This window comes from Microtus oregoni, unplaced genomic scaffold (assembly GCF_018167655.1).
Source record: "Microtus oregoni isolate MIOR12 unplaced genomic scaffold, Mior012 000004F_ref0000308, whole genome shotgun sequence".
Classification (NCBI taxonomy): Eukaryota; Metazoa; Chordata; class Mammalia; order Rodentia; family Cricetidae; genus Microtus; species Microtus oregoni.
This window is the reverse complement of record NW_024543063.1, coordinates 26177665-26197441: the sequence shown is the minus strand read 5'-3', so window position 1 is coordinate 26197441 and position 19777 is coordinate 26177665.

Here is a 19777-nt window from a genome sequence, read left to right as displayed (position 1 = left end):
CTCCATGTCTGCCTGTGCGCTGCCATGTTTCCTGCCATGATGATAAGGGACTCAACATCTGTTTTCCTTTGTAAGAGTCGCTGTGGTCATAGTGTTCTTCACATACATAGAAACCAACTATTTTATAAACAGATAAATAGATACTGCCAATCTGGTACATACATAAAATGGAATGCTATACAACTCAAAAAAAATCACAAAACTTGCAGGAAACAGATGATTTAGGATGTACACTAAGTGAGGTCACCTAGATTCAGGAAGGAAAGGTTCTCAGATGCAGATCCTAGCTAATAATGCATGTTTCCATATATGTATAAGATGTATGTGTGGGTGTGGTCTATCATGCAGAAAGGAGACCGAGAAAGGACCAGAGCAGCTAATGAGGAAGGACAGAACACAAGCACTAGACACTGGAGTCCGGAAAGGGGATATAAGATGAATCGCTTTCTAGCTTTAATTGTCGTGAATTTTGATGGGAGAGGTTGCTTTTGTTGTTGTGACAGATAGGTGCATAAACATGTAGCTAATAGCCTAAAAGCCCTGTGGTTTTTCAGTATGGGGCTGTTCTAACTATATGAAAGATGTTGAGCTGTAAGACTTTGGGTCTGGGCAAGTACTAATTACAGTGGCTATTCTAGCTGTGTGGTATTTTGGTTTTTATTTAATTTGCAAGTTCTTTACAATAATTGTTTACAAATATTGTTTGTGTGTGCATGTGTGTATAGGTAGGTAGATAGAGAGAGAGAATATTAGAATTATAACCTCCACACCATTTTTATAATTTAAAAAAAATAACCAGCAACACAAAAGGTCTCTGGGATGCCAATTTTGAGCAGCAAGTTAACATTTACTGAAAAATAAACATAAAGTTGCCCATAATTCAGTCCTGGAGTGCTGGCCTTGTGCACAAGACGAAGAAGCAATGCTTGCTGGGGCTTCCAGCATCGCAAATGGTTAAAAGGTTGGCAGATTGAAGCCACCTGTGGGGCAGACAAGTTCAGAGCTCACCCGCTGCAGTCTGTGCCTCCCCCTCGTATGTCCCTTCCACAAATGTGCACTGCCAACCTCCAGTCCCTGGGCAGCTGCTAGATGAGCCTCAGATCAGAGTGTAGAAACGGAGACAAATGTTCCCACTCCAGCTCATGGGCTGCTCCCCCAACTGTCAGCTATTGTAAGGCATGTTTCTGACACTCATTCTCCCCGGCATGAGTTCCCGGAGGGTCGGGGACAGGTAAACAGTAAGAGTTTCCTGCCAAGTTCCCTTCAATGGTGCGAGAGGCTACCTGCCACCTCCAGAAATCAGCAGAGAACCCAGGGAAAAGCAGGGAAGTCGGGAAATGTGTCTCAGCTCTGAAGAAGCCGGAGGCCAGCTGGTCCATTCACACGGCTAGAACTTCAGCCATGCAGTCATCTCTCTGCCCTGCAGACACCCATGTGTGGCCTGTGCACACAGCTGATGTCTAAGTGGATGAATTGTAGAATACAGGACTAGTAAGTCCAGCTCCTTTCATAGCATTGTTATAGGGGGATTAAATCCCCTGGGAATTCTCTCTCACCATGAATGTGCCAGACTGTGCATCCGACCATCACGATACAGGTGAAAGCGGAGGTGGAAAGACAAACAGGTTGCTTTTCAGACCCTAGAATGAAGGCAGGATCAGCAATAGCACCGGGTAGGCTACAAAGAAGGCGTGTTAGAGCCAAAAGGAAAAGATGACTTCACAGAACGCTACCCCTCTCTGCTCAGAGAGTCAGTGAAGAGTCCTGGGCAGGGGGCTGGGAGAACGCCTGGGGGAACCTGTGAACAGCACCCTCTCTTCTGTCTCACAGCTGTCTTGGGTGTTTAAAGGACTCACGGGCAATTACCAAATGTGTTACCTAAGAACACTGAGACAATGCACTCATAGGTCAAAAAGGTTACCTTTGGCGTGATTGCAGAGGGTTCAGCCCATTGTTGGCTCATCCCGCTGACTTTGGCCCTGTGCTGTGCACACTGTTTAGGGAGTATGTAGCTGAGCAAGACCCCTGATTTCATGGCCAGGGATGAGAATTCAGAAGGGGAGGAGATGGCTCAGTTAATCAAGTATTTGCCATGCAAGCATGAAGACTTGAGCTCAAGTCCCCAGCACTCACATAAAAAGCTGGACACGTGCAAGCATGTATGATTCCAGCGCTAAAGTGAGGGCAGGCAGAAACAGTTGTGGCCCCTGGGATTCAATGGCAGGACAAGTCTTAGGAATTGGTGAGTTCTGGGCCGACATCAACCTTTGGTGTCTGTACGTGTGCGTGCCCCTCACTAAGTCCCACCCCTTAAAAATCCCACTGCCCTCCAATAATATCGAGCTTTGGGGACATTTTGGATCCATGCTTCAGCACCTTCAATGGTTGTCATTGGATTGGATATTGGAGGAACTGTTCCTTTGTGCCCTGGACATTAGAGACAACAGGACCTGCTCCTTTCATGCCCAGAGCCTGCTTACTCCACAGGAGTCCCAGGAGGACCGACAACTCTGTCCCCTGAGCATCTAGCAGAGAAGAAGCATCTGAAGCCCCGCTGCTCCCTGAGGGCTTCTTCCCAGGGACTTTCTAAACAGGCGACCCTACATCCCATTCCAGTGTGAGGGGAATGCTAGCAACAAAGAAGGCATGCCAACGCACAGTTTAGGGATTAATTTATTAAAATCCAAATTCACCTTTTCCCTTAATGCTTAGGTTCAGTCACGTTCAGTAGTGCAGTAGGCCAGGGTGCAACTGGCTCACTACAGCAGCCTGGTGTTGAACTTCCTGCAGCCAGCCAGAGCCACCCTATCAGAACCTTGATTTCAGCCATGAAGGGAGGGTCCACACCACGAAAATCTGCAGTGCTGGCTGCACAGAAAAGCCATTCTGCACCGATTACATCAGCTCCCAGACTTTTTTTTTTTTTTTGATGAAGTAGTCACTATTCTATCAAAATTAAACATTTATCCAATGCGCCAGCTCTCTCTGGCCACAGCTTGGTCCAAGTAGAATCACTATACAATAAATATTAATAACGCAAACTGAGATACTCCTTTCCCTCCTGCCAGACACCTCCATCAACCCAGGAACTGCCAACGTGAACAGCATAAAACGGCGAGTTAGCCTCAGCGTTTTCTAAAGGGCTCTGAAAGCTTTAAGTGCTGTTTGCTAACTGAACGCTGAAACCCAGAGCTGGATCAGAAACGCTCATCTCGGGGCCATGCCCCTGCTTCCTCACAAACCAGGCTGCGCAAGTCTCTGTATCAAAGAGAAGTGGATCCAAAAGTCCAGGTGCTGCTTTCCCAGCCTGCCTCTGCGCCGTGGAAAAACCAACTCCAATAAAGCTTCGGCTTCTCACAGCGGCTTCTAGTCTCGCCGGTTTCCTTAGCGCTGTTGTTGCACGTGACCTGGAGCTTAGCAGTGAGCCTGAGTCAGAGCTCTGTACAGTCAGACGCTGGACCACTGGCTTCCACGTGGAAAGAACAATCGGAATGCCCCAGGAAACACCAGCCTCTGGGGCAAGCAATAGGCAGCAGTGGGTGGCTCTTGGAGTCGAAATGTTTTTCCTATTTGATTTACTTAATTGAGCTAATGGGTTCTGTGATCAGCTCAATAGCCCAGTAGCTAAGCCATCATTAGTTCTTCTCTTGGCTAACACAATAATGACCCTTAAATCGTCTCCAGCATTTCCAATTACCTTTGAAAACATGCGGAATGTCAGAAACCCTAATAGGAAACATACATGATCGAATGTTTATGGAAGGTCGCCTCTCACATTAGTAATTTTCAGAAATTCTTTGAAATGTCAACGGGAATGGTGAAGCGGATCACAAAGCGAACAGGAGAGAAATTCGGAGTGATTCTTATCTCAGTCGTCAACAAAGCTGGAACATTCAGGGTTCCTCCAGCCCAAACATTGCATTTAGGATGGCAAAACCCAGTTAGATGATAATTACCTTGTTAAGGTAACAGAGACAACAAACGGTAGCCAAATTAGAATGCCCCGCCCCTTTTTCTGTTGTTTAAATCTTTCACCGGCCTATTAAAAGGATGCCTATTAAAATTTAATAATAAGGGGACCCTTAAAGAAGCTTTGAATTCTAAGCTGCGTGTTCTCCAGCCATTCCTTTCTCTGCTTTGTTTGGTTTGGTTTGGTTTTTTCCTCCCCACACACTCTTCTGACCCCGCTTCTCACAGGCATTGTGATAGTGGATCTTCACCATCAGCTTCAATGCATTTACAATCACCAGGAAGACACACTGCTGGGCAAGTCTATGGGGCCGTTTCCAGGGAGGACTAACTATGGGGGAGACTCACCCTGAGCTCAAGTGGTACCATCTCACAAAATGCAACTAAACGAGAGAAATAAGAAAGGCTCTGTGTCCCCTCACAGCGTGAGACAAAATAAACCCTGCCTTTCTTGAGCCACGTCTCGTCAGGCATTTGGTCAAGGGGATGATGAAAAGTGGCTGAATTAAGTCTGGGTGCAATTCTCGGCAGTGCCGTCTGCAAAGCCACAAAGATGGGGAAAGGGCATGGGACATAAAAGAGGCCAAGACTTTGCTCCTGGTCTGCTAGCTTGGTGGAGGTACAGAGTTGGATACCAGAAGACAGCCGGGGTGGAAAGCCCATTGAAACGAGAAGGTAGAATATTCTGTAGGACAAGCTTACAAATCACCTCCATTAGGCCCGACAGTGCATGGTTGATGTCGGGATTAAGGCTAGAATCCCACAGAGGCAGTTTCTCGTCAGAACTTCCAGTCTGTGGTTGAATCGTAGGTTTTATGGTGTTGTCTTCTTGTAGTCAGTCAGAGCAGAGAGCAATGCCTTCTGCTAAGCAGTTCCCAAGAGAGTGACTGATTGCGCCTAATCTGACTTGGTGAACTCACCACAGGGAAAAGTCATTGGCGCAGTGTCTGAATAGGTGTCACCTGCCCATCTCAGTTTCTACCTTATGCAGTCTATGGGAGGTTAAGGCTCTCAGCACCACACAACATCATTTATCTTTGTGTAGCTGTGGCCTGCTGTGGACGTCTGACGCTGACAGTACCTGAGAGGAGGTGAGTAAACACTGAACCATTATCAAGGGCCCCTTCCTGTTGGCTGTACATCCTGGAAGATCGTAGGCAAGTCTAAGGAAGAGGGTCAGCTCTTGACTGTACCTAGAAGCCCCAGAGGAACTACTCAGTGCTTTCTCAATTACAGCACCAACTCTCTGACCCTCAAAATGTAAGGGCCATTCTCAGAGCAGGCTCAGCTCACTGTGATACTTCCATCCTGTGACACTGATTGTAATGGTAAATATTGTCAATTTGACTGAACTTGATTGGATCTGCAGTCAGCTAAGAGGCACATCTCTGGGTCCAAGAGGCATTAACTGGAAGAGAAAACCCTCTCTAGAATGGGCAACACCTGCAGGCAGAGGCCTGAGGGGAAAACAGGGCTGTTTGCTTGTCTGCCTATCTTTACTTCTTGCTGGTACATCTATCTGTCTCTGACATCAGAATTCAGTCTCTTCCACCCCCATCCCCCAGACCCATCTGGACTGAAGACCAGTGGCTCTCCAGGAGTCAGGCTTTACTGACAGACTGGAACTGCTGAGGTGTCCAGTCCTGTGGCCTGACCCACCTATACTTCCTGCCCGGCTACTGGCCAATCAGAGTTTTATTACCAATATGAGTGACACATCTTTTCAGGGTACAAGCACATTGTCCCATGGCAGAGAATACAGGTTATACCTGGCCACAGGACAGCTGTCAAAGGAACATAATCTCCATATCACACCACTGCCTCCTCCACAACCCGTCTTCGGGTGTTATCGCTGTCTGCCCCTTGGAGCTACAGCATCCACATCGTTTCCACCACACCTGTCCAGTCTTCTGAGTCTGAAACAATGTTTTTGCCCTTTTCTGTCTTTCTCGATTTTGACCTTTTGAAGTTTTCTAGTCTTTCTGTTCAGTTTTGCTGATATTTCTTCCTGCTTAGATTTGGTCCCAAACATTGGCAGGAGTCACACGGAGGTGACTTTAGGTTCTTCCAAGGGATCCTAGCAGGAGTCTGTAGATGTCAGCTTGTCCAAATATTGGTGATGTTAACTTTTTCAAAAATCTGTTAAAGAATGTGTGTGAGGCTTGGCCACCAACATGGGTAGTCTCTTCTGAAGGGTAAGCTTCCAGGGACCCGATACCACCCATTCTTGTGAACCCTTTTCCTTCTGTTCAGTTAAGGCTAATGATGGCTGGCCCTGTCACCCAGGATGTAATACCCACTTTCTGCCTGCGACCCGCAAAGCCTTGTCTCCCCTGCTGTTGTTCTTGCTATTTCAGTCTGAGAGCCTAATGCACGCTAGGTAGGAATGTCATCACCCGGCCAATGCCTGCTGGCCACCCGGGCTCCTCTGCATGCCTGTGGTATCCAAATGAACCAGTACTGACCAACTCCGTGGGTGGGAAGGAAGAAACTGGCAGAGTGACTTGCACTCATCTTTCCTGGGAAAAGCCCATCCCAGACCATCCTTCTCTTCTTATAACTGCCAGATGCTTTGGTAAGACAATTTTCAGCTGAGCCATTCAGGGCAGGTCTGTTCCCTAGGCATCTTCCTGCCCTGGGCCTGGGTCATGGCTGTGGTATAGAAAAAACAGAGCATGCAGGAGTGGAGACAAGGGATCAATATCTCATTTCTATATTTAGAGCCCCACCATAATGCAAGTCTGACAAAAGTCAATGTCCACTATGAAAAAAAATGAATGAATGAAAGAACAAAAGAATGAAAAGGAGAGAAAGATTATGTTATTAAAAATAAGCCAGACTCAGAAATATAAATATCCCATCTTTCTCCTCACATGTGTAATCCAGATGTATGTATGTATGTATATACATATATTACATATAGAGAGAGCAGCCCTTTCCCCATTTCCTGTTTCTATACCAATATATATACACATATATATTAATATCAGTACCGTGCCCTACATTGTGTGTGTTTGCGTGCGTGCGTGTGTGTGTGTGTGTGTGTGTGTATCACAAATGTAGAAAGGCCGCCATTAGAAGGGACGAAGAAATAGAAAGGGGGTGTGGTATCTATGTGACATGAAAGCAGAAGGGACATTATTTAGGAAAGGAAGACCAACAAGAGTGGGCAGGGCAAGGAGGGGAAGGAGGAGGAAAGCAGGAGATACGGGTGCAAAATACAAGACGTGTGTGTTTGTGTGTGTGCATGTGTGTGTGTGTGCGTACATGTGTGCATATGTGTGTGTGAAAATTCCATCATAAAACCCATCATCCTGAAATGTGATAAAAGGGAGGGGAGAGGGAAAGCAGGGGGTGGGACTGGACAGGGAGAACAGAGGATAAGGGAGGTTTCCTAAGCCCAGTCCTGTTGACAAGCAAAAGCCTCAACCCAGAATTCTAGATTTCACTGAGCCTGCTCCCTCCTTCTGTCCTTAGCACCCAGTGACCAAAGTTCCCCTAGGAAAGTGGAAAAGCAAATACAGAATGGAATTAGTGCCTGGCAGAGAGCTAGTCCATGCCTGACAACAGAGAGCTAGCCCATGCCTGACGACAGAGAGCTAGCCCATGCCTGACGACAGAGAGCTAGCCCATGCCTGATGACAGAGAGTTAGCCCATGCCTGACAGAGAGCTAGCCCATGCCTGACGATAGAGAGCTAGCCCATGCCTGACGATAGAGAGCTAGCCCATGCCTGACGACAGAGAGCTAGCCCATGCCTGATGACAGAGAGTTAGCCCATGCCTGACAGAGAGCTAGCCCATGCCTGACGACAGAGAACTAGCCCATACCTGACAGAGAGTTAGCCCATGCCTGACAGAGACCTAGCCCATGCCTGACAGAGAGTTAGCCCATGCCTGACATAGAGCTAGTCCATGCCTGACAGAGAGCTAGCCCATGCCTGAGAGAGAGAGCTAGCCCATGCCTGATGACAGAGAGCTAGCCCATGCCTTACAGAACTAGCCCATGCCTGACAGAGACCTAGCCCATGCCTGATGACACAGAGCTAGCCCAAGCCTGACAGAGAGCTAGCCCATGCCTGATGACACAGAGCTAGCCCATGCCTGACGGAGGACTAGGCATGCTTGACTCTCTTATGGATTAGTTCCTGGTATTGATTGACTGGTTCACGGTTTCTGTTTCCAAAGGATCCAGCTCAGCTCTGTGACAGGGGAGCACTGGGTTTTTGGAGTCCTAGATTTTGCTGAGTGTCCTCTTCTGTAGAGTTCAGGCATTTCAAAAAGAAAAATAAATGGTCCATGAGAAGTACAGGGGAAATGACCCAAGGTGACAAAGTACTTGCCCAGGACTTCTTGTCCAGAAGTCCCTAGGTCACACACAAAGCATCTAAGCTCTTCCTAAGGCAAGTGCCATGGCTGACCTCTTCCTACTCTCTGTTTCCTCCTCTCTCCCTCTTTCTCTTTTCCCTTCTTCTTCCTCTTTCTCTCTTTCTCTCTCCCTGTCTTGCTCTCCATCCCTGATGCCCTCCACCTTCCCACCCCCACCCACTCCCACCACCCCACCCTTCACCGCTGTTGTGGAATAATATTTTAAGATGTGTTACATTCATTTATGCTGTGGAACATTTGTTTAATGATGCAAAATGTGTTGCATTCTTTTATGTTGCATTTGCTTAGCTCTGTGAAGCTGTGTTACTTTGCCTGCCTAAAACACTGATTGGTCCAATAAAGAGCTGAATGGCCGATAGCAAAGCAGGAAAAAGAATAGGCAGGGATGCCACACAGAAAGAATAAATAGAAGGAGAAATCTGAGAAGGGAGGATCAAGGAAGGAGTTGAGGACATCAGGGGCCAGCCACCCAGCTACACAAGCAAGTCACTGAGTAAGAAGCAAAAGAAAGATAAAAGCCCAGAAGCAAATGGTAGATGGGATAATTTAAAAGTTGGCTAAAAACAAGCCAAGCTAAGGCTGGGAGTTCATAAGTAAGAATAAGACTGTGTGACTTATTTGGGAGCTGGGTGACAGGCCCCCAAAAAACCAAAGAGTAAACACACACACACATACACACATACACACACAAAGAATTACACATCTCCCATCCCCCACCCACCTCTCTAGATCACTTTTGTTCCCTCTGAGTCTCTGTTTTGGTTTCCAATCTGTACAATGATGTGTCACACAAACATTTGAGGATCAGATAAGACATGGATTTGTGAATAGGTATTGTTTAATTCTGGTTTTGTCCTCAAGACCCAGCAATACCATTCCTGTGCTTATACCCAAAGAATGCTCAGTCATATACAAGGACATTTGTTCAACTATGTTCATAGCAGCATTATTTGTAATAGCCAGAACCTGAAAGTAACCTAGATGCCCCTCAACTGAAGAATGGACAAAGAAAATGTACATCGCTGGGCTGTAGTAGCACATGCCTTTAATCCCAACACTCAGGAGGCAGAGGAAGTGGATTTCTGTGAGTTCAAGGACAGCATGGTCTATAAGAACTAGTTCCAGGACAGGCTCCAGAAAAAAAAAAAAAAGAAAGAAAACATGGTACATCTACCCCATGGAGTACTACTCAGTGATAAGAAACACTGACATCTTGAAATTTGCATGAAAATGGATGACAATAGAAAAAAAACCATCCTGAGTAGGTAACCCAGACCCAGAAAGATGAGCATGGTATGTACTCATAAGTGGATACTAGCTATAAAGCAAAGGATAATGAGCCTATAGTCTATGACCCTAGAGAAGCTAAGTAACAAGGAGAACCCCAATAGAAACATACATAAATTTTCCTGGGAAGGGGGAAATAGACAAGATCTCCTTAGAAAATTGGGAGCATGAGAGTGGGAGGAGAAGGGAGGACGGGAGGGGAGGGGGGGAAAGAGGAGCAGAGAGGAGAACTTGAGGGAACAGGATGGTCAAGATGGGGAAGGACAGAGACAGGGAGCAAGGAAAGAGATATCTTGATTGAGGGAGCCATTATGGGGCTAGCAAGAAACATGGTTCTAGAGAAATTCCCAGGAATTCACAAGGATGACCCCAGCTAAGACCCTAAGCAATAGTGGAGAGGGTGCCCAAACTGGCCTTGCCTGTAGTCAGATTGATAACTATCTTAAATGTCACCATAGAACCTTCATCCAGCAACTGATGGAAGCAGAAGCAGAGATCCACAACAGAGCACTGGGCTGAGCTCCCAAAGTCCAGCCAAAGAGTGGGAGGAGTAAGAATACAAAGAAAGAAGTCAAGACCACATGGGTTCACCCACTGAAACAGCCTACCTGAGCTCATGGGAGCCCACCAGCTCCGGTCTGGACAGCGGTGAAAACAGCACAGGACCAAACTAGGCCCTCTGAATGCGAGTGACAGTTGCATGGCTGGGGCAGACTATGCGGCCACTGTCAGGGAGACCAGGATTTACCCCTACTGCTTGTGCTGGCTTTATGGAACCCATTCTCTTCGGAGGGATACCTTGCTCAGCTTAAATATAATAAGTAGGGCTTTGGTCCTGCCTCAAAGCAATGTGCTAGACTTTGTTGACTCCCCTCGGGAAGCTTTACCCTCTCTGAGGAGTGGAGAAGGAGAGAGTGATATGTTAAATGAGAAAATATAGTTTTTTTTAATTAATTAATGTAACAAATAAGCTGTTACAAATTTTTAAACAAGCAAAAAAGACTTGGAGAGTGCTTGGTGAGCGGCTCCTTGAAATGCTCCGTACTGTACCTCATCTCTGCAGCTCCACCCCACCCCTTCCTAGAGACCCAACCCACATTACTAACTAGTTACATCCCTATCTTCAAATTTTTTTAAGTGATTCTCCTAAGGATCCCTATTCTCCAGTCTTCTTCCTTTCTTATTGTCGCCCCTCCTCCTTCTTTGAGTCTTTAAGACAGAATCTCAAGCAGTCTTGCAATAACTATGTAGCAAAGGATGACTTTGAACTTGTGATAACCCTGCCTCCACCTCCCCAGGGCTGGGATTAGGGGTGAACACCTTCATTGGACAAGCACTGTACCAACTAAGCAATATATCCAGCCCAACTTCAGGGAGACCTTTCTTGACTGCCACAGCCCCTTCCTGCTTCATGCTTTGATCTCCACCCTCCTTGCTTCCTTGCCATGCCCTTCCCAGGATCATGTGTTCAGCCACATCACCTTTGAACTAGGCTGGAAGATTCTGAGAGCTGGAATCACCCTATATACCCGGCTCTTGGTGTGCCCCCATCACACAGTAGGTACGCAACAAACATTGACTGGTAGATTTTGAGATTCTAAGCAAGTTTCTAAACTGCCAGGGTTGAAGATTTGTCTGCACAGCTAGATTAGGGCATTTGAGTACTGGTCTGCCGAGGCAGTGGTACAGTCTTACCTCATCTCGCCGAAGGGTTATGGGGACGTGATGCTCTCTGCACTTCAGCTTTTCTGAGTCTGTGTAAGGAAAGCGTGGAGTTTGTGCATGGGATGGGAGACTCTCCTTTCTCGCTGGAACATAGCCTGCTTTGTGTTTGTGCATGGGCTCTCTCCAAGGTACATTTAACCAGAGCTGTAAGGCTTGGTGACCTGAGCTGTCCCCCAAAGAGATGGTGAACCCCCAAGGCAGCATTTGGCAGCCCTTCACCCCATGCTGGAAGCCCTTCAGGCTGTGTTTTACAAATGAGGTTTTAAGCTGCATCACCTGAAGATGGATTTCTGCGCTCAGCCAGACATTAGTGGTACGTGGTTTGGGTTGTGTGAAATGGGAGTTTAGTGAGGTTGGTCCTGCCTCCACCTTAAGCTAGTTATTAAAGAAAGTGTTTGCAGGCCTGCAGTCTCTCATCATTCATCCTGACTCGCGTTTCTCTGGAGTCGGGCCTCATAGATCTCCATCTGCAACGATGCAGGCATTGCCAGGGGAACGTGGTGGCACTGAGTCACAGCCTCGTTCTCCTCCATCTGCGATGGCGTGGAACCCTTGCTGGAGGAATGTGGAGGCACTGACTCACAGCCTCCTCCATGTGTGATGATGTGATTCTTGCTAGAGGAACTTGGTGGCACTGAGTCACAGGCTCAGCCTCCCCCATGTGTGATGACATGAGCCTAGCTAGAAGAGTGTGCCGGAACCAAGTCACAGCTTCATCGTGCAGGTGAACTCCATGAGCCTCACTCAGAAACAAGGCTGCCCTTTCCGTCCTCCTCGTGCGGGAGTGAGACGTCCCACGTCCTCCCGTGAGTGAGGTAAATACAGTAGCCGGGCCTTCTAGTTTTCTTTTTACTGATATAATAAGACACCAAGGCCAAAGCAGCCTGGGGATGGAAAGGTTTATTTGGCTTAGTCATCTCAGCCAGCCCAGTACGAAGAGCAGGTCAGACTGGGACTCAAACAGGAACCACAGCAGAGACCACACTGAAATTCTCCCTGGCTTGTTTCCCACAGCTTGTTTAATCCACTTTTTTACTCTGCTTAGGACCACCTGCCTAGGGATGGCATGGCTCACCTGAGCGGACCCCTTCCATATCAATCATTAATCAAGAAAATGTTCCGCAGGCTTGCCTAGGTGTCAACCTGATGGAACCATTTTCTCAGCGGAAGTGCCATCTTCCCAGATGACTCTAGCTTGTGTCGAGTTGACAGAGAACGTAACTACCACATCAGGTGACAGAGTTTGATGCCAATTTCAAAGAGCAAGCTTCAAAACTTCAGGAAGGAAACAGACAAGATACCAGGTGCCCAGAATCTATTACCTTCTGAAAAGCACATTAAGAAGAACGGAATCATTTTTCTCTTTAGAGACTGCTTACCTTGAAATATAGTCAACTGTCCTGGAATCTTCCATATCTACTTTCTGGTTTTTTTCCCTCTCTCTATAGTGTCTGTGAATTTGCATTCCTATGGCATATGTGTATATTATGCATTTGAAAAAATTTATATAAAGAAAGTGAGAACCGTGGCACATAAAACTCTAAGAACATTAAAGGTTTAGCACAACACCTAATTTTAGAGGTGGAGAATACTGATCCAAAACCTGGCCTGAGGCCTGTTTATGGGAAGCAAACAAAAGTCCCACCAGAGGCTGGAGGCAGGCCCGGCCACCACCCCGCGCCCTCTTCAGCATGGCTGGCATATACATTAGCTAGACAGCACACAGAGAGATCCTTCCATCTATCCTGGCACATTCCCATTAGTGGTTACGAGAGTCCTATTATTAGAAAACAGCAAGTACAAGTATTCTCATCTCAAACTCAGGAAATGGAAATGAAATTGAGAGCCTTTAAGTTCACTAAATAGAACATTGGAATGGTTCTGATATCCCCAATCCTTGCTTTCAAAATGGGAAAGTTAACTGGATGATCTTTGGGGCATCTCTATCTGAAATACCCAGGAAATCCAAGCCCCATGAATATTCTCTGTGAGATTTGCTCTTTGCCCCTCCTGAACTATGACTCTGGAAGGTTCTTGAACTTTTATCTTTCCAAATATAAGATGGAGCTAATAATAATTGCCAAGCTGTAGTGACAGTAAACAAGATAATTCACATTTCTTCTTAGTAGATGTGAAAATGCGCCATGAATCATGGATGCCGCTTACGGATGGCCGTGGATGCTCAGATAAAATTAGCCTGGGATGAAGCAGGAGTTATTTGTTTGGTGGATTCTTTCTCGTGGATGCTCGGCTCCAAGGTGAATTTTCTGCCTTTCAGGCATTGGCATCCATGATGAACTCAGGACCAACCACTTCTAACATTTAACAAAATGGCACATTATTAAAATGGTAATCTTCATTCAAGTCAGATTGGTAAACTTCAGCTCTCTCGGGGGCAGGGGTTTAATGGCATTCTGCTAATGGTTCCCACCGCAGCTACATGTAGTAGACACTCTCTTGGCTGGAAGAGTGGAGGACCAGTTTTGCAACATTTAGGAAATATTTTCCATTTATGACCACTGTTTTCCCTTCATATTCTTACTAACAGAAATGTCTGTAAATCATTAAAACCAATTCAACATAGGTGTGTATAGTGACGTACACATAGGTACTTGGGTGCAGGTCCGTGTTTGTGTGCATATGTGCAGGCACCAGAGGCCACCTCTGATGTCATCCCTCAGGCACGGCCCACTTGGTTGCTTGAGAGAGGGTCCCTTGCTGAGCTTGGAGGCCCTTCTGCCTCTGCTTTACCCAGCGCTGGGATTTTCGGTGGGCACCCCTATGCCTAACTTTTGCACATGGGTGATGGAGATTGAATTCAGATCCCAGGGCTTGTGCAGCCAGCACTTTACCTTCTAAGCCATTTTGCCAGCCCTTGGATTACCATTATTCATAGATTCAAAGCCCCATCATGGTACCTACTGCACAGACCAGTGAGCCACCGTTATGACTACGGCTTGAGTAGAACAATGTAAATTTGGCTCAGCGTATCCCCATAGTCAACCCATCAGTTATCTCAAACTTGCAAATGCTTTCGGGGAGCTTGTACAGCTAAGAACAGCAAAGGATGTCTTGCTTTGGGAAGGAATCACCACCAGAATACCAGGGCTATTTGGGCTGTGTAGGGGCCATCTTCCTCCTCCCAGCATAAGATTCCTGGGGAGACTTCCGTTTCTTTAGAGTTAGTGGAATCAATATACTGATATCCAGATTGAGAGACACAAGTTCCTCTTTGAAGGATTTCCATTTCTGCCGTCCTGCTACAGTTGGCCTCCTAGGTGACTCTAGATCCTGCCACACTGATAATGAAGATTAACCATTGTGTATAATGAAACCCTGAGGGATAATGCATGACTTAAAATACTACTGGAATCTTTGTTTAATTCTGCACTGGAATCTTAGAGGGGGAAACAACGCTGAAGCTTTTCTGAAGTGTGGCAGCACATACGGAAGGAATCTGGCAGCCTGCAGCCTGCTTAAAGGAGTAAGAAACGCGGGCCTGGAAGTGCCATGCCTACCTGAAGGTAGGCTCCGTAGCTCCAGCATGTGAAATGGCGTCAGGCAGAAGAATAACTTTACCCCGCTTGGCTCCCGGGGACATGAAAGGGCAGATTTTAGCTTATTATGAAGAAACATAGTAAGGGCTAAAGAGAGGAGTGGGGGTCACTGATGGTTTACCCTCCATGCTGGAGAAATGTAAGCATAAATAAGGCAGGAAAAGCCAATTTGTGCAGGTGGTACGGCTAAGGAAGACTTGGGCTGCTCTCAGCTCAGAGGGCTATGATTTTAACTATTACAGTGTGGCTTTTCTCCTCTGGACATGACATGATCACCACATACCATTTTGGATCAGATTACCTTGGCCTGTAGCCATGGCAACTAATTGAGCAGAGCAATACAGAAGTAGCCAAGACTATAGAAGTGACAATGGTAATGGAGCTATTGACACCCGCTGGACGCTTACCTGACATTGCAGCCGCCCGTATTCTTTCCTGCCCTGCGTGTCTGCAAAGGGGATTGGGTGAAGCTAGACTGTATGGGAAGGAGAAGAGGTAGTCTATGGCTCAGCTTTCCCTAGGTCAACATCCATGATGAGGGGATGCAGTTGTGTGGGCCGTCATCTTATAACCCTATAAGCCATCACAGTAAATCCGGCGGTTGACCAAGTTGGATTCGGATGGAGTTGTCCTTTGGTCTATCCTGCTGCAGAACTGGGGTGGGTAGGCATCTCTTTGTGTCTCCCCAGGAGAAGTAAACACAACCGCAATAGAAAAGACCTGCCTAAGTCGCTGTCCCCGGGTCTTTATTTCCTTCTTACCCCATGCTAGGAAACAGCAGAAACAGGCAAACTCTGCAATTATTGACCTTAATTTTCTTCCAAATTCCCCACCATGCCTACAACTAAACAAGATTCACATGCAACTCTACCATGAGAAGAATGCAGGGGGTATCCACCTCCAGAAACAGGAACCAAAAGGCCTGAGCTATCTGTCACTGCAACTCCGGACTTCCCTCCACTGCCTTGTCTTCCCCCTGGGTGCCTCTAAGAACCTCAGCAGAATCTGAGAACTGCAGTTGAAAAATCCCAGGGTGAAGTGTTTGCTGATCCTCCTACCCATGCCCACATTTATGGTTGTCATCTAATTCTATGACTCTTTAGCCAGATTAATGAACACTGCAGTTTTCTCCTTCGGTTCTCTTCAGATTCGAGGCTTACAGAAGGGGAATTAGTGTGGATTATGTTTATGAACTTCAGAGCCAGGAAATCACAGGTTCAAGTCTCAGCTGTGGAGTTTGTTAGTTTTGCAACATGGGGCAGTTTGTTTAGCCTCTCTAAGCCTTGGGCTGTAGATCCAGAACAAATATCCCCAGTTCATGGAATTTGGAGAGGATTAAAATGATCATCTATCAAAATCCCGAGTTATGTTTGAGATGTGAAAACAGCCTACTGGAAGGGATGGCTGTGCCATTAATTAAAAAGACAAGATTAAATGGAACAAAACAGCTTCTCAGGCGCGGTGACAGTTTCTTGTTGTTGCTAGTGAAACGTAGAAGATAAAGACTTATAATTACTTCCCAAGTGCTGGAAAAGCATCAATCCATCAAGAGAAAGAAATCTGATGACTTTGGTACCCTGTTCCTAGTGTTCCCTCTTTGGCACTTCCAAGGGCACTGAACTGGGTCTGTAGCCAGTGAGGACTTTCCCCATTAATAAGCATTGCCAGAGATCATCCCTTTCTTTCCACAGTCACGCCCTATCCGCCCAGTCAGCCTTTCCTGTACACATATGCGGTGTGTGAGAAGAGGGAAGACAGAGCATGGCCTCTGCTCACAGAGCCCACAGGTGACTCAGAGGCTTGCTGCGGCACATCCTTCTGAATGGTGGAGCTACATAGCAACACAGCCACGTGAGTTGATTTATCGGTGACACAGTATAGCCTATCCGTCGAGAAAATAATTAACAGACAGCAAAAGCTGCTGTGTAAGATTTGAGGGCAAGCAAACCCACAGGGAAATGGGTCAAAGACTAGGGGTTTCAGCCAAGTTTTCACTGGGTCTTCTAAGGAGGCAATAGACAAACACTACTACTCATTCCATCTTCCCATAACTCCTTAAAGAAGGTATATGCACCAATATAGATTAGGAGCATCTGCCCACGGACTGTACCAGAGCTAAATGTGCTATTGGCTTTAGGTGCTCCCCGGAAGCTTTTTATTGACTGGTTACTAGGAGACAGCATGACTCATGGCCAGCTTCCCCTCTGTGGCCAGCCTCCTGTCATTTATCACTTAGTACACTGGATCAAGACTGATAGAATCTTTAGAAAAAAAATTATGAAGTGCTCTATTTTAGTAAGGAGCCACTGAACTGAGGAAATAAAACGATCCCCCAAAGATGAGGCATATCGAGAGCACATCCCCACACGTGTCCTGTGTGTGCTAACAGCTCAGGGACTTATCGGTGATGGGGGGACGGATATGAGAAAAAATGCACAAACCTTTTTATTAAAATGCTGCGCGTGGCCTGTTACAACCATTGAGCGTGGTGAATCCCCTTCCTTCCTTGTAGGTTTTTATGTCCACTTTCTGAATGAATTCAGAATCACCAGTCAGTGATTCCAATGTCTGCGGTTGAGGACATTTAGACATATATCCCTTTAGTAAATCTTCAGTTAAAAGTCAAATAACTGAGTAGATCAGGGAGCACTCCAACTCATTAGATCTTCTAAAAGACCCTACAAATTAGGGCTCAAGTGGTTAGATGCACCAGAAAGCTCCGTGGGATGAATCAACACATGGATATCAGCTCTCACACACAGTTACTGGGGTCTTTCAATATTATCAGAAACAAGCTTATCATAAAAGCATTATATGATAGGCCAAGGGTGATTATTAAATACCAAAACTCAGAAGTGATACCTACAGTGCTATTGCGTTGAGCATGAGAGTGAGCATCTTTGGTGGGGAGGTGGGAATCGGGCAAGGTGATGTCCTGAGTATGTCTAGCAAGACTTACGGGGACTTCGCACTAGTCTGCTGTAACTCAGCCTAGGCAAGAAAATGTTAAGAAGCACACACACTGCCAGGAATGGTCTCTGAAGGAGCTGTTGGTATTCTAAGTTCATTGGAGAAAGAGGTAGCTCAAGAAAGAGCATGTAGTATGTATGTGGTTTGGTCAGGGTTCTTTAGAGGAACAGAACCCATAGGATGAATGGATATTAAAACAATATGTTAGACTGGTTTCCACAGTAGTCTGGAGTTTCAGTCCACATCGAAAGTTCTGATTGTCGCAGTAGGAACAGGGCAGATGAACTTGCCGGCAAGATGCCCAGGCTCACAGAGTATAGACGTCACAGAGTAAAGACTGGCATAGGCTGGGACATTCTGCCACTTGGCAGCCCCCAGTCTGAGACACAGACATGGTGCCTTGCCACGTTGGTCAGACTTACCCCCTGCCCTCCAAACCCCAGATCTGCAGGGCAGGAGAAGAAAGGCCCAGGAGGTTTGGTTTTTATTGCCTTCGGTCCTTCAGGAGATGGGCTTAGAAATGGTGTTAAGATGATTTATGGGAATAAAGCCACCTGAATTTATAGGCTAAGATTTACATCTGCTCTGGAAGTATAAATCTTTAGATCCTGTTTTTATGCGGAAAGAACACACTTATAAAGGCGATGACTTGGGTTCAGCGTTTTCACTAATAATGAAGTTTATTAACCCTGCTGACCTCATTGTCTTCCCCTGTGCAGGCAAAACCCAAGATCTTCCCTAATGCTTGCAACAGTCAGGCCGGAGGGGGGGGGGGGGTTGGGGGGGTGGGGGGGGTTGGGGGGGTGGGGAGGGACCCTCTCATCTGTGTCACAGGCTCAGTCATTATAACAAATGAATCTAAATGTTGTAAGCCTTTCTTCTAAAAGTAAAAGCAAGGTCTAGTCCTTAAAATCACGTTTTCATAGTTAGCAGTTGGAGTCTGCTCTCTGTTGCTGTAACAAAGTATCCCAGGCTGCAACAAAGTATCCTAGGCCGCAACAAAGTATCCCAGGCCATAACAAAGTATCCCAGGCTGGATGCTTGATGAGAAGAGAGGCTATTCTGGATGTTGATCCTCTTACAGAAGCCACTCACATCTGGGGAACACACGTTCTCCCTGCATCCTAACTCAGTAGAGAAATCCCACAACCAGCCCAGCCAGTGAGCCATCCCAGAGCTCTCTTGCCTTCTGGCAGAACCCTGCCCTGTAATCTCACTCAATCCTCAACATTCACCACCAAAATCCCATTAGCATATGAATTAGGAAGTGAGTTTCTCAGCACTGAACTTTCCCACTGTGGTCATAGCCCCAGCTAATATTGATTTTCTTTCAGAGTAGCCTGAAGATGTAAACAAATAAAAATCCCCTCTTTTCTTGGGTCCCTAGATGATGACCTGTTTGCTTGGGAGACAAAACACCTTCAGGGATGAGTTTCTTAGAGAAAGGAATTTTTTTCTGGGTTTTAAAAGGCCAACTGCTGGGACCTCAGCAGGGAGCACAGGCCCTTCCAGAAGGAGTGCTGGGAAGGTGAATGGGGGGGGGGGGCTGTTGGCTTCTTAGCCCCAGAAGAAAGAAGCAGGAAAGGTTCTAATGCTGAAGGACTCAATGGACACAGAATACACCACTGATCACAGAGGGGAAGACAGAGAGTTGCTTCTTTTTTTATTGTTTAAACTTGTTGAATGTGTGTGTGTGTGTGTGTGTGTGTGTGTGTGTGTGCATCTGTGCACATGTGCTCACTCACAGGAGGCCAGAGGTCATTATCAGCTTCCTCCATCACTCTTCATCTTAGTTTTCTGTGACAGGGCATTTCACCAAACCTGATGCTCCCCAGATGGCTAACTGACTGGCAAGTGGGTCACCAGGATTCTCTGTCTCTGC